At 48.2% G+C, this 12,308-nt stretch overlaps 1 protein-coding gene across 6 annotated transcripts in view; it reads right to left on the bottom strand.

Annotated features, from left to right (window-relative positions):
- The window catches only part of EXOC2 (exocyst complex component 2), a 608,573-nt gene that overhangs the window by 268,062 nt on the left and 328,203 nt on the right, over positions 1-12,308 (bottom strand). The window lies entirely within an intron of this gene.

The raw sequence follows: 12,308 nt of genomic DNA, 5'->3' as shown, positions 1-12,308 counted from the left end.
AAAAAAAAAAAAAAAAAGAAGTCCCGTATTAAACTGGAGTCTGAGCCAAGCTCTCTACACTAAGCTTTGCCATTACAAGAGGAATTCCTCTATTGCCATTTGTTAGTTCCTGGAGTACACGGCTTTCTAGAGACCAACGGCAAGAAGATGGTTTGGATTTAAGCACCAACACTCCATCCTAACAAGTACAGCGGGCTCTGATTGGGTGAACTTTCATGAGGAAACCTATTACAGGATGTCAAGGGCAGCCACATGGATTCAACACCAGGAAATCAAGAGCCAGAAGCCAGGGCACGCAAGAGTGACTTTCCCAGCCAGAGGAGCCTGTTGCCCAGTGGTGAGAACAATGGGGTTTAAGAAGGAGGTCAAAGGGCAGTAGTTCCCTCCAGTAGGGTGGTGGAGTGCCTACTCCCCCCTCCCCTAGGGAGGGGGCCAATTTTTGACCCTTCACCCCCAGCATCCTGGAATACACCCACAGAAGCCAAGGAAGCTTCTCCTAGATCTTAAGACAGCACCCATGACCTTAGCACCAAATTTAAGGAAAACCCAAGAAACAGCTAGTCCTAGCACTGAGAACTCTACCAGTTCTCAAAAGCCAACAACATACTGTCACCTACCAACGTTTGGAAGAATGCTGGATACAGCTGGGTTTTCTTAAAAATGAACACAATGATTGCCCAAACCACCAAGACCCTCATCTCCTAACAGTACAAAGCAGAGAGAAGGCCTTGGTTCTGTGGAAATGATGGGAAACAAGGACCAAAATATCCTGGAAACAAGGGTTCAAGTTCAGAATTTCAAGACAACCTTGATTTGTGGCTCAGAGTAGTAATTCAGTTGTCTTTCCTTGTGGGGTCAGAAGTACTACAGAGGCAAAACCCTCTGACAGAATCAAGTCTTGTACCCAGACATGTCTACATCTGGCTAGTTTTCTCACGGTAAACTGGGCACCACAGTGGTTTAGGGGATCAAATGCAAACCACCAGTGCACGCAGACACTGCCTTCATCTAAGTACTTGACACTAAGGTGAAGGGATCTGAGGCAGCCATGAAAGGACCAGTGCCTATCCCAAGGAATCCCTATCCATCGACCTGAACTTGGCTGTGGCAACAGGAGAACCAAATGTTCCCCTAGACTCAGAGACTAAGTATAAAGTGTGTCCCCACAAAGCACTGACAGATGCACTGTTTCCATGCTTATTAGCACCGTCTACCCCACAGTGTCAGTGCAGTGTCACTAGGAGAACGAGCATTCACTGCCAGTCCCTAGGGATGTGAGGATTCAGACAGGTCTTCAAGCAGTAGTCTGGTGACGTTTCCTTGCCCACCAGCCCCCTCAGGGAAAGCACACGCCTCCCCCAGGCCAGCCCTCTCCCTGGCCTGGTCTCTGGGTAGTCATTTAGGGCTGTCCTTGGCTCCTGCACCTCACCCTGAGCCTGCTGCCAGCCTTCGTTCTGCTTACCTTCTGTATAGGCCTTGGCGGGGAGGCTCTCCTTGCTTCTGCGTATCTCAACCCCGAAGCAATTTGTAACTCCAAAGTTATTTCCACCACAAAATTCCTCCAGATCACAAGAGGTAGGGAGCAGCCCTCTTGCATTTGAGCTTACCCACCACTTTCCCATTGGTTCTAAACTACCATTCTTTTATCTCCCCCCACCTCCAAGTAATCAACCTCATTCCTATGAGGAAATCCTGGGCAGGGCAGAAGTCAGCCCCCAGCACAAGGCCCTTGGAGTCCTCACACAAGCTAAAAGGTATAGTTCTAGGAGCAAGGATAGGCACCAGACAGCCATGGGTCCTAGTGCCTCAGCCTTTTCGCAGAGAAGTATTGGGCTCTCAGCACTTCCTCTGAACATAACTTTAAATGCATAGTCCATGTTGACTTGTCCTATCTGGAGAGCGATTTGACAGTTTACAAAGCACTTTATCTCCAAGCTTCAAAAACTATTTCATCAGTATGGCAGAGACTTAGTGGTATGTTCTATTCAATGAAGGATGCATCTGCAGCTGTCCAAGTTCCTGTCCACAGGGCCAGGTGGAAGTTTGGTACATTGAGGTTTTTTTTTTTTTTTTTTTTTTTTTAGTTAATCTGGAATTAGGCAAAGAGGACTGCCAAGACCAAGTCTCCCTGAGTTAAGTCATTTGTGCACACATGACTCAAAGCAGAAACTAATTATCAAGAATTGCTCTTTCATTTAAAGGTCTTACTTGCTATGATGTCAGTAGCATTGGTCATGTTAGTGACTTGGTTTGCCATGGGGAATAAGGGGATAACTTGGCAGTAATAATCTTAAGTCTGTAGCTAATTTGTCGACAGTAAGGTTTCTCATGTGCTTTATCACAGCACCATGAGCTCAGGCAGTTCCCTTTACACTAGGCATAATCTAGCCATTATCATTAGCGGGTCAGCCAGAGGGAGTGGATTTGCGACCTAATCAGAATGCTTTATGGGAAGTAACTTTGGGACTCTATGTCCTCTCCAACTTTAGGTTTAAAGCTCATTCTGTCCAGGTTGAGATATTAGGAAGCCTGCTGTGCACCCTAAACCCAGATGTTTGCATCAAGTGGGGGGGGAAAGCAAAGCAGAAAACCAGCATTTATGCACTCAGTCGTGTCCCAGGGCCCACCTTAGGATGCTCATAAAACTGGTTCTTCTCGCCCCACCCCAAAAGACAACAGCCCAGGGCAGTGCACACAACGATGATATCACTTCAAGAAATCTGAGTTCTTAGTGTTAGGACCATGACCCCCACACCCCAGATAGCTAGGACTTCTCTGTAGGCCTTAAGATGAAACGTGTTTTAGAGTCAGGAGACCTGGCTGCAAGACTCAGCCTATGAGAGCCCTGGCCCAGCTGCAGCTCTTGAATATATCACTATAAACACTTTGCATGTTAAACAGGTAAAGAGGCTAATTACAATTTTAAGCACTACCAAAAAAACAGGTTAGCTCCAGCCGTTTCACTCTTACAGCATGGCAGGAATCCTGGAAGCTGGAATTTGCTGTTGCTCGTTCAGGGGAAGCACTAACACTAGCATCCATAGGCATGCAGATCACTCGATGCTTGGTGGCTTAGCACTTCGGGACTAAAGTACTCACTACCCCAGTATCGATGCCAGAAATTAGGGTGGGTGAGGCAAGGAGCCTGGGAATGCCCAAGTGTAATTCGGTGCATTCCCCAGCCCGTTTCCACAGCACTTCCTGCTCCCTGGCCTGGTGCTCAGCACACACAAGGCACTCATGTTTTTCCAAGTTACATACTTCCAGTACAAAATCTTATGTTTTCCCCATCATGCACTCAGTTTTACAGAGGACTGTAGAAAGTCTAATGCACATTAAGCTCCAGAATATTTTCCATCTAACTCTTCAAGGTCAAAGCCTTAAAAGGCAAAGTGTGCACATCTTTCAGCTAATATAGAAGCATGATTCCATGAATTGACATAGTGCACGTGACTTTGAGACATCCAGACGTGTTGGTTTATTTCCCAAATAGTCAAAAATGATACTCCAGTATTTCAGTCCTAGGAAGTGGGGTGGTTGGTGGGCACCAAGGGAGGGCTGAAATCAGTGCTTTGTGAACCATTACTGAAGCATTGTACTCCACGATACATGGACATTTCACTGCAACGGCCGATTCAGTATCTGCTCTATGACTAGGCATGTGCCGCTTAGGTTTAAAGGTAACGAGGACCACCAATATGAACATTTCTCTTGATTCCAGCACTCCTGGAATTTAAGAAGTACTCCCCCATTGATTTTTAGTGGTGCAGGATGGAGACTCAATTATCCACAACACACTAGGGCAGACGCTAGCTGCATGGCTAGTGTGCAAATGTCATGCTGCCTGACCTTTGTCACCTTTAACCTGCAGAGGCGCCTCAGGACCCACATTCACTCTCCCCCATGTAAGTCCACTGTCGCCAACACTGCACCATCCCCCAGTTGGTCAGGGGGAAGGTAGGGTCTCTCAGTTCTCAGGATTGATAGGTACTTAAGTGGCTAACAGCCGTAGCCCAAAGACATTTAGGGATTCAACAGGACAGACTCATCTGGATGAGACTGCAAACCTTTTTTTAAAAAAAAAAAAAAAAAAAAAATCAATACCAGAGAATTTTTCAAACTCCTCACCCAACATGGGGCTTGAACTCATGACCCTGAAGATCAAGAGTCACATGATTTTGCCACTAAGCCAGCCAGGTACCCCTATAGAGCCAAAGCTATCTTAAAAGAATAAAGCTGGCAGCCTCACAATTCTGGATTTCAAGCTATATTACAAAGCTGTAGTGATTAAGACAGTATGTTACTGGCACAAAAACAGACCTAGATTGAGGAAACAATTGAGAACCCAGAAGCGAACCCAAAACTATGGCCAATTAATCTTTGACAAAGGAAAGAATATCCAATGGGAAAAAGAATGTCTTTGATAAGTGGTGGGAAACCTAGATAGTGAAATGAAATGACCACTGACACCATACACAAGAATTCGGCATGGACAAAAGACCCAAATGTGAGACCTGAAACCTTCAAAATCCTAGAGCAGCGTACAGGCAGTAACCTCTTTGACACCACTTGTAGTCATTTGCAGATATCTTCTCCCATTCTGCAGGTTGCCTTCTGTTTCCTTTGTCGTGCAAAAGCTTTTTCTTTTGATGAAGTCCCACTGATTTTTGCTTTCATTTCCCTTGACTCAGGAGACCTATCTGATAAAGGGTTCATATCCAAAATACATGAAGAACTTCTAAAACTCACCCCAGGAGACCCAAGTAATCCAGTTAAAAAGTGGGAAGACAGGAATAGACATTTTTCCAAAGAAAACATCCAGATGGCCGACAGATATGAAAAGCAGCTCAACATCACAGATTAGTGAAATACAAATCAAGACCACAATGATAGCCCCTCATACCTGTCAGAATGGCTAAAATCGACAGGTGTTGGCAAGGATGTGGAGAAAGGTGAAGTCTCCTGCACTGTCGGTGGGAATGCAAACTGGTGTGGCCACTCTGGAAAACAGTATGGAGGGGTCCCCTCAAGATGTGAATACAACTACCCTACGATCCAGCAATTGCACTACCAGGTGTTTACCCAAAGGATACAAAAATACTAGTTCAAAGGGATACACATACCCCAGTGTTTACTGCAGTATTATCTACAATAGCCAAATAATGGAAGCAGCCCAAGTGTCTGATAGATGATGTGTGTATATACACACAATGGAACATTACTCAGCCATAAAAAGGAGTTCTTGCCATTTGCCATGACATGGGGCTAGAGAGTATTACAACGCTAAGTGAAATAAGTCTGAAAGAAATACCTTAGGATTTCACTCATGTGGAATTTAACAGGACAAAACGCAAAGGGGGAAGGGAGACATCAAGGAACAGACTCAACTCTAGAGAACACACTGATGGCCATCAGAGGGAGGTGGGTGGGGGATGGGTGAAATAGGTGGTGGGGTTCAGGCACACTTGTGATGAGCACCAGGTGTTGTATGAAGTGCTGAGTCACTGGTATACACTGAAGCCAACATGACGCTTAGCTGAATTTAAAGACTTAAAACCAGGGACACCGGGTGCTTAGTTAAGCATCTGCTTTCAGCTCAGATCATGATCCCGGGGTCCTGGGATCGAGCCCTGCATTGGGTTCCCTGCTCAGCAGGCACCCTGCTTCTTTCTCCCTCTGCCTCCCCCCCTCTCCGCTTTGCTCTCTGGCTCTGTCAAAATCTTTAAAAAAATAAAGACTTAAAACCAGATGCCAATCATGCCCAAGTGTACATGTGGTGCTACTCGATCCATTAACTTTGATGCCCGAGTCTGAGCTTCTTCTATTGGCAGCCTCCCCCCCTTGCAGCCTCCCTGTAGAGCTCATTGCTTGAAAACAAACATTGCCATATAGAATTCGAGTTGTCCTTATACAGAGGCATGCTATCACGGTTGCAGCAATGCCATCCGTAGAGCCTAGGCCTTCCTGGGCCAGACTTAAGCTGAGGACATTGAAGCACAGCAGCAGCTCCTGGCCATCTACGGCTGCCACCAGCCCGCAGCGGCACTTGGATGCTGCCGGTCGGGCCAAGGAATTGGGCTCACAGCCCCACAGGCAGCACCAGAGGCCAAGTAGCTCCCAAACATGACAGAAGTGTCCCAGAGCCTATTTTAAGGCTGCTATTCTGAGCTACTGCATTGGAGCATTTCAGAGCAGAAGCTCGATCGGGGGTGGGTTAGGGAGTAGCTGTTTGATCATTTCTTTGGGGACCCTTTGGCAGGACACCTGCCCATCGATCGGTTTGTACCCTAGTTGGTGGTTTTCCTCAAGGGCATCTACGCCAAAATGGGTGGCAAACCTCTAGTGTCCATGCTGCCGTCCCTGCCCAAGTGCGTGTCTGTATACTCCAGCATCTTATGTCTTTCCCTTCAAGGGGGCCTCAGGCCAGCAGTCAAGGGCACAGGGAGGGAGGGAGGTGAAATAAGCAAGCCTCTTATCTACTTTTGTGAACTGAAATGTATTCCCCAATGATACATTCAAGTCCTAATTCTCAGTACCTTAGAAAGTGAATTGGATATAGGGCCATCGTTACCTGTATTCCATAACGATGAGGTCATCCTGGAGCAGGGAGGCCTCAGTCCCAAATAGCTAAGGTTCTTAAAGAAAGCGGGGGTAGAGTTTGGCTCAGAGATGCTGCATGAACAAGGCAGCCGAGACCAGGGTGATGCTTCTATATAAGTCAAGGATTGCCAAAAATCCCAGAAGCTGGTAGATAAGCATGGAACAGACTTTTCCTCACGCCTGCAGAGGGAACCAACAGCCCTACCAGATGGAGATCATCTGCTGCTTAAGTCCCTCAGCTTGTGGTACTTAAACTACAGCAGCTCTAGCAAACGAATACACCCTTCCCAGCCACATGCAGACCTAGACAGTGGGCCTGGCTTCGGGGGCTGGGTGGTCTATTTGCAGTTGGAGGAAGCAGCACCTCTTCTCAGAATGCAGGTAAGACAAGGGCTCAGCTCTGCTTAGCCAGTTCCCTAGGCTGAGCTACTAGTCTGATCACTCCCCCCCACACCCAGAAAGGACACAGTATGTCCAGCTACTCGATGTCCTCCATTGAAGAGGCCAGAGCCGTCTCAGCTACCAATAAATCCTGCCTTGGCTTTTCTGTGCTTTGGGAAAACTGGAGCCTGGTTTAGGTCTTGGAGCAGACTAAAGACCAATATAGTGGGAAGTGGGTTTGGAAACAGCCAGGGACTCCTTTGGAGCGGGAAGATTTGGCAGAAGCTGGGATGGATTTCTGGAGTGTTATGGCACTTCCCAAGATCCTCAGCTATTTGGGAAGTACCCTAGAGCCAGTTTGGCAGAACTGGGGCTGAAGCACACCCTGTACCCCGTATGCAGAGGTCCAGAACCTCTCCATGCCTGCAACAGCCAGGGAGAAGGACCCCAGTGCTGACCAGACCAGAGGAAGGACAGAACCGGGGGTTGTACTGGGGTTTCTGCGGAAAGCACCGCTCCCTTCACCCAAGGCTCTAGGTCATCAGCAAGGATACCAGCATGGCCCTTAGACCAGATACCCCACAGCACTGCAGAACGTCAAGGGATGTAGCCACAGGCCTGCTTGAAGGCAGGCTACTGGGACAGGGTCAGCACCCAAAGCCAAGCAGATAATGACTGGCCTAACAGACAGAGGGATCACTTTCTAGTGTAAGTCCGGAAAAAGCAAAGGCAGTAGCATTGTAATTCGGAGTATTCGTCCAAGGACGCAGCTTTGCAACTGGAGAAGGACATCCTTGTACTTGACTGAAAGAGCTACTGGATTCTGGAATGAAATAAAGTTGCTTTTTCAGGAATAGATGCACAAGTGTTGGTCTGGTTCACTTTCATTTTGGTTCTTTTGGGGGGTGGGAAGCAGGTGGGGAGAGGGACAGACTCCGTGCTGAGCTCGGAACCCAATGTAGGGCTCACATCTCACAACCCTGAGATTATGACCTGAGCCAAAATTAAGAGTCAGACGCTTAACTGAGCCACCCTTGGTTCACTCCTTTCTTAATAAGGAAAATAGCTGGGCTTTGGAGAAAGCTGACCCAAGCTTTAATCCTGCCTGTAGCCCTTTGCTTGGAAACTTGGGCAAATCATAACCTTTGAGCCAAAGAAGAACATGCAAGCCGGCACCTGGCTCATGCGAAGCGCTCCCAAGTACAAGGCTAGGGAAGTCTGCAGTTGTAGAAAGCCCTTCAGGAAGGCAGAGTAGAGGACAGGACTCCACCTGCCCTCAGGGCACCATTTCAGCCAAAATGCTGAGTATCAGGCAGCAGAGAGAAGCAAAAACAAGGGCTGTGTTCGTTGTACAAGTCACGGGTGTTCTTAGTGCAAAGCACTGGGACCAGAACTAGCCATAGCTGATACCACTCCGGTGAGACAAGGAAGCGGCGGGACTGGCCCAGAGCCTTCACCGCTCCAAGGTGAAGGAGTGAAGTCGTGCAGGTGGCAAGTCTCAAGCCAGTTTGCTGGCTCTGGCTAGTTCACCCTCACCCGGACCTTAGAAAGATCAGATAGTGGAGGTTTAGTGGTCCATGAAAGCATGGCTTTAAACAACTAAGATAGCTCAGTAACTGGAATGAGGAGGATATATTCCCTGAATTATGTTAAGATCCGTCTGCAGCTGGAGATAACGTCTACTGTAGTCATCTCAAACAGGAGAGTAACTTACACACAAGTTCCTGTAGCTTGCAGGAATTTGCATAATCTTGCAGCGCTAGTTACAGGTGTTAGATATTCAGTCATTTGTCAAAGCACAGACCTCCTGTGGGCTCCCAGTCTATGCAAGAGGAAACCCGGGCTCCCAGGCTAAGCGTGCTCAGGAGGTGGTAGATTCTTCTAGAGCCACTCATCCTGAGCCCTCATTTTCACCATGAAATGTCCAGCTGAACTGACCCAAAAGAAAGCATCAGGGCCTCGTACTGATATCTGGAAGCCGATCTAAAGGTTTTGTCGGGGTTACCCAAGTAACTGCAACCAGATTACCCAAAGCCAGCCTGAGTTTAAGATTTAAGGAATTACTTCAGTAGGTTTTTAAGACACTAATTGCTTCTAATACACTAATTCAATGCAAATTCAGGCGACGGCTCATTCCCGCTATGGCAGTCTGGTAGGCCCTTTGCTAAATATTGGAAAAACATGTGGCCCGTTTTCAGGTGGCCCCTGTTCTCAGGTTCACAGTGGGGGTGGGGAAGCAAGTCAATCCAGGAAGCAGAGCAATCCATTTGGCCTTAGTTTGAGAGTCAGTTGAGCAGACTGGCCTTAAGCTGAGGTGTACAGGAAGGCTCAAACCACAAATGCAGTAGCCCCAGGCAGGCGCTGTGCACAGCACCAAAGCTGAGAGGCCCTCAGGGTGGTCCCTGTGACCCGGACACCCAGGCGCAGAGCTACTGGAGAGCTAGGCTAGGGCTGGTCCCCCAGGGCCTTGACCAACATCCTCCCCCCAGGCCTACATCTTGAGATAGATGTGGGGGTGCTGACAAGGTTTGTGGTGGCTGAGGGTTCATAGTGCCTGGATAGGTAAGATTTAAGCGAAATAGGTCTCCCAAGGTGAGACCGATTGAAAAGCGAAAAAGGAGTGCCTGGCACGCTGGGTCTCTGACGTTTCTGAACTATAAACAGCCAGATCCTCACTGCAGCTCAAAGCTCTTACCTAGGAAGTAAACGTTTAACTTAGATGAAAAACACCCCCACCTTATGGTCACATATTCATCATACCCTTAGCCTGCACGCACATCAGACACTTCTTGCTTTCATCATGCATCGTCCCATAGGCCTACGTCTTGATTATTAAAGCCTAACATTCCTATTTTTCTGCTCTTACTTGATGTATTACGACCTGAAATAAAAGAGGAGACAGAGTCTGGCTTGGGACCTTTTCGCCACTAGAGCGTCTGGTCCCATCACCCTCTCCTTTCTTCTATTTACGTGTCTGGAGTAATCTTTTCATTTGCCACCTCAGGGTTGCTGGCCAAACCCAGGTTACACCGGCTCCGAGTGGACACAGCAGTTAGAAAGTGGTTAAAGGAGCCAGGGGAGGCAAGAAAGCTCGGAGCCTGGTGGTGTTAGGGAGATGAAGGGATAGGTGTGAGAAATGCAGGCATTCAAGGAACCGGATTTGGTGAAGGGTTGAATGTGAGGGGTGAGGACAGGGCTGGGTAAGGTCTGGGGCCAGTATAGCCAGAAAGACAGGGGTCACTGTGGGAAGGGAGGCCTCAGAGAAGCAGCCCTGTGGCAGGAGGGGGTGGGGATGGCGTTTGGTCTTTGGCTGGTTTGGTCTCAGGAAGCGCCTTGGGGACTTTTCTACAAAGATGCCAGGGAGGCAGTTGGTAAGAGGTGAGGTGCTGGGACAAGTAGCTGGGCCAACACGTAGAGAAGGAGCCACCGGGATATGGACATTCAGGGTCCCTCCCAGAGACTGAGGGCAGGCTGTTAGGATGTTGTATTAACAAAGGTCTATGTAGGGAGAACCCAAGGAAAAAGTGCTGGGACCACAGCTAGCCACAGCTGATACCACTCCGGTGTTACTGAGCCCTTACAGTGGCAACAACCAAGCACACCATCCCAGAGACAAGCCAGAGGAACAATGCCCTGGCGTCCCTCTCCCTTTCAACCCCGGTAACTTCCCGCCTAGTCCTCTTGTCTATAGACAGGTTGTTTTGTTTTTTTAAGGTAGAGGAAGCATTTCCACCCCACCCCCAACCCCCAACTTCAAGCCCCCAGATCAATAGGACTTCCTATGCTAGCAGCAAGACCTCCTGCCAGGGTTTTGAGAATGTTTTACTGAAGTTTTAGTTTCCTCATCCAGCATGAGTTAAGTCCAACAAGGCTTTGTGCGCGTGCTAAAGGTTACCTGCTTGCAAGAGTTTGAGGTTGGTGCCTTATTTTACTCGCATGGAGGCCCTTCTGTTAAATATCCTAGGGGTGAACTTAAATCCACCTGTTCTGAACCCAAGTCTCATTAAAGGCTGATGATTAAATTCTGGTTTTTCAGAATAGTTACAGCCACCGCTGCTTTCAGGAATCACCGCTTGGTACTAAGATTTAACATTTCTAGGGGCCTTCACTTCACAAAATGAGCTTCATAGCTATTGTTTCTGGATCAAAGATCACATAGCTATTGTTTCTGGATCAAAGATCACATGCCGGGTGCGGGGTCAACCCATTTGAACATGTGTTGGTGTATACTCTAGATAAAAGTCACAGGAAAGGTTAAGGATGTTCCTAAGGGCAGAAAGCATGGGGTTTAAAATACGGTGGTCAAGGAAGGTGACCTTCATTGAGCAGGTGACACTGGAGCCATTAGGTACTTCTGGAGAAAAGAGTAATTCAAGGTGGAGAATTGCCAAGGCCCTGGGGCAGGCCTGGGCCTAGGGCACTTGGAGCAACAAGGCAGACAGTGTGCAAGAAAAAGGGAAGTACAGGTGAGGGCAGTAGATGGAGTCTCTCCTGACCCTGAGACTTGTCACCTAGGGCCCAGTCAGGCACCTTAGAGGCTTTAGTTTTGGACACTCGGAGTTTCTATAGATTTTTAAGGTGAAAGATAGGTTTTGGCTAGAACACACACTCAGGCAGCAATCTGAAGAACAGACTGAGGTGAAGGTGGGGGAGGACAGGAGAATAACAGACCAGCTAGCAAACACATGCGATAACCCAGCTGAGCCTTCAGGGCTTGGCTCTGTAGGACTAAGACAAGGAGGCAAGAAAGGATGAACCTGGATACATTTTGGAAACACAGCCAACAGGTCTTCCCAGATTAGAGAAATAAAGTCAAGGATCACGCTGCAAGGTCTCCCAGCTCGAGCTTCAGTACCCACAGGTGCTTTACATATTCTTAGCCCCCAACTCAGGAAAACTGTCCCCCTACTGAAAAGGGAGGCTTAAGGCAACATCTCAGAGCCCTTGCTTTTCCTATTTTAACGCTTTGACTTTAAAAGTAGAAGGTCCCCCTTTCCTTCTGTCTCCCTGATTCATAGATCCTGGTTTTCTTAGAAGCTACATTCCCTTTGCTCTCCTCGGCTTCTTAGCTTTCTAAAGGAAGTTCTGAGAGAGAGAGTTCAGGCCCAGCAAGGCATATCCCTGGAATTTCTGCTGCCAGCGGCTGCTTTAGAGGAAGGGCGACTCCTACTCAGGAGTGTTTTTAAGAAAAGAAAAAGCACTCTGTGCAATACCGGAGCGACCGGCCGCCGTCTCAGCCGGAAAGCTAGCGGCCCGGGAACGCCCGCTGCGCAAACACCGGGTCGAAAAAAAGCTTCCCCAGCCCCCCCCCCCCCCCGCGCCCTGGC

This window comes from Ailuropoda melanoleuca, chromosome 5, assembly GCF_002007445.2.
Source record: "Ailuropoda melanoleuca isolate Jingjing chromosome 5, ASM200744v2, whole genome shotgun sequence".
Taxonomy (NCBI): domain Eukaryota; kingdom Metazoa; phylum Chordata; class Mammalia; order Carnivora; family Ursidae; genus Ailuropoda; species Ailuropoda melanoleuca.
This window is presented reverse-complemented; position numbering and strand designations above follow the sequence as displayed.